This window comes from Populus nigra, chromosome 7, assembly GCF_951802175.1.
Source record: "Populus nigra chromosome 7, ddPopNigr1.1, whole genome shotgun sequence".
Lineage (NCBI taxonomy): Eukaryota > Viridiplantae > Streptophyta > Magnoliopsida > Malpighiales > Salicaceae > Populus > Populus nigra.
Window position 1 is genome coordinate 7,955,478 of NC_084858.1, and position 3,433 is coordinate 7,958,910.

Genomic DNA, 3,433 nt, shown 5'->3' on the forward strand with positions numbered 1-3,433 from the left:
AGTTAAGATACGGGACTACTAGTTCTCTGAATGAAGGAGAACCTAGTTCTGCCTCCAAGATAGTCGAAGTTGCTCATCATCTAATTAATCCTACTGCCCTACATAATCAGTCACGACTCAGTCTCGATTGGTAACCCATAGCTAGAGTTCTACATCTCTAAATTGAGCAAAACCAGTTTCCTTGGTTATCTAACATTCAAATCTACAATTTATATGAAGGAATCTGATCCTAATTCCCTCATCCTTCTACCTGAAATCTCACCGAAAGTCAGGAGACAAGTCTGTTTCAGATTCATCTGCCCTCCCCTTCACACTATACTTTCATAAACTATATACCACACACATGAATTAACTTAATCTTAACAATAAGTACTTTTCCCCAATTCATGTCTAAAAACCCTAACCTATGATTCAATATCAAGGCATCAATTCATTATCGAATTAAAAATGAATTTTTAAGATCATGTTTAGAACACCTTACCCGGTACGAATTAAGATTTTGATCTTCAACCAGTTTGATTTTTAACTCCCTCCTTTCTTTTCTTCTTGTTCGATTTCTTGGTAATCCCTTGCTCTCAAGTGTTTATCCCATCTATAAACCCTTAATCTTGGATGGGTTCTTGAAATTTTAGTATTTCTCTCTTGATTTCGCAAGAATGGATATAAAACTCCCTATTTTCTCTCCTTATGGTTCTTACAGATTTTTGGTGAGGAGAGAGTACTTATACTCTATATTTTCCCTTATTTGCATTTAGGCCCCATTTTCCTTTAAGTGTATTATTCTCTTCAATTAAATCCAACCCTCAACAGTATCGGGTTTATTATAATGTCTCGAATTATTTCACTTAGAAATTTATATGAAAAAATTTCTGAATTCTTGTTTTTATTTAACCATATGCATGAATTTCTTCACTTTTATTTATTTATTTTTTTCCCGGGGTTTAAATTATGCATACTGCTAAAACTTAGCTCCATGAAGTATGGTTCAATGTTGTATGTGAGCTCAAAATTGTTTGGTAATGAAGCGTCGAATCATTTCTACAATCAAAATACTTTTAATCTTTTAGAATTGATTAGCTTTAATTTTGCATGTTGGAGTTTGATCAAAATATTATAGTCAACAATAAAATGTTAAATATCTTTTAATTTCATAACAACAAAAAGAAAGAAAAAATGCATATTTCATTAAAAAGATGATTCAATCCTAAAAAAATACATAATAGCAAAATTCTATAACAAAATTGTTGACAATACAACACTATAATGAGTTTGGCTTCTCCAGCAACATCTATGTCTCGTCATTGTTTATCAACCTTTGTTATACTCATGATAATCCAGTGACTATATGGTAGATGACATTATCATATGCAAACTCAACTTGCCTCTTGCTCACCAACTTCTGGACTTGATAATTGAAATTCTTGCAACTATTCATATCTCTCATCTAGATTATACCACATAGGGAATAATGGCTTAAGGCAATTGTTCTTAAGAGCATGGCAATTACAATGTTATGTCCAATTGTGCTCGTACCTTGGTAATAAAAGTGGTTCGAAATGGGAAGCATTCATGGAGTAAACCCTTCTCTAATCACAACATATCAATGCTTCTAGTCTTGAAGTTGAAAAATATTTTTCCATCAACACAATGTCAGCATTGCAAAAGGACAAAGGACTTACACAATATCTTTGCTATCATTTCCCTTGAAGACTGGTGAAGGAAGTGGAAACAAGCAATAGCTCTCCCTCTTCACATCAAATGCAAAAATGTTTCTCTTTCAAGTAAGCAAACAAAGTGAATCATTCATGAATGCTTTTGTCACACAACAAAGGGACTACTCTTGTGAGTGAACCATTCATGAATACTTTTGTCACACAACAAAGGGACTCCTCTTGTGACAACTTTAGCTTATCCAACAACTTTTATCTCCAAGTTTTTGAGTCAAACAACTTGACTCTAACATAATGGTTATATAGAATTATTTATCATGTGGGCAAAACTTGGGTTTTAAAAATCTCATGATCTTGTACTGTAAAAGTTTTGATCTTTCAATCATCATGCTAAATTATATAGTATCATATCATGTCTTTGGATTTGAGATCTTTTGTCGTTGTTTGATAATAGGGTTGCCCACATAATAACATGAGCCATGGTATGCGTGGTAAAGTAACACTCTTTAATTTGTTGATGTTAGAATCTTCATATGGTCAGGAATGAAATCAAATGACATTTCAGGATGGGGCTTTGAAGTGTAAATTGAAACAAAGGAAATATGATATTCATTTTTAATCATGCTTTAAATAAAGAATCTAAAGACAATATTGGTTTTTTGGCTATGTAGCTTCATGAAAGTGAATTTATAAGTGAACTTATTGCACTCCATGGATAGAAGTGTACATTTCCCCCACGGTCTTTATTGATGAATGTGTTAAAACTTCATAGATAACATCTAGGCATAGGTCATAAGCTAAGTTCATGGTAAAGAAGAGGTTCTTGTTATCGGTTTGAAGAAAACCACAACGATGCTTCTAGATTGGAAGTCAAGCAAATCCTCCCCAACACCGTTAGATGTTGGCAACTCTTTATTTTTTAAGGGAAAACCAGGTTTGGGGGACCTATATTTCAACCTGTGAGCATGTATGTTAAATGTATGAGCATGTTTTTATATGATGAACTCGCCTTTTAAGAGGTGATACATGGTCACCATGTTTTTATACAAGGCAAACCCTCTTGTATGATGAGTAAGAATTTTGATTCTTTTCCAAACTCTACAATAAAAATTTCTTGAGTGATAATTATTGTGCCACTCGTAAGTTCTTAACTTAAGATGTTACATGAAGGGCTTGCCTTTATGCTCAACATGTTTAGAGAGCATATATCCTAAAGGTAGGTTCTAATCCTTTTACATGAGATATGAGGTAGGTTTACTACTTGGTCTTTAAAAAAGGTCTCATGTTGTCTTAGTGATCATCCTCGTGAAGGCAATATAGGGCTCAATAGCTAATGGTATGACACATATATCAATCATTACCAATCTAAGCACTCAACAAAGAGTTGGATGGTTTCACGAACTTAAACCCTGACTGAAAGTCATAGGATAAGCCTCTACTCCCCCAGCTAACCTAAAGTTTCCATGTGTGAATTTCGAAGCGATATATCACAAATAAACTAGTAATGCATGAAGACATTTATCTATATCCAACCTACATAAATGAACAAAACAAAACATGCTAAAGTGAAATAAGTAAACAAAGAAGTACGCCAAATGTGAAAATTTAAACACATCAAATCACATAACCATGTAAAACACACAAAGCCTAGTCCAATGTTGTCAAAGAAGTATGCCAAATGTGAAAATTTAAACACATCAAATCACATAACCACATAAAACACACAAAGCTTCGTCCAATGCTGTCAAAAATAGAAATTTCTC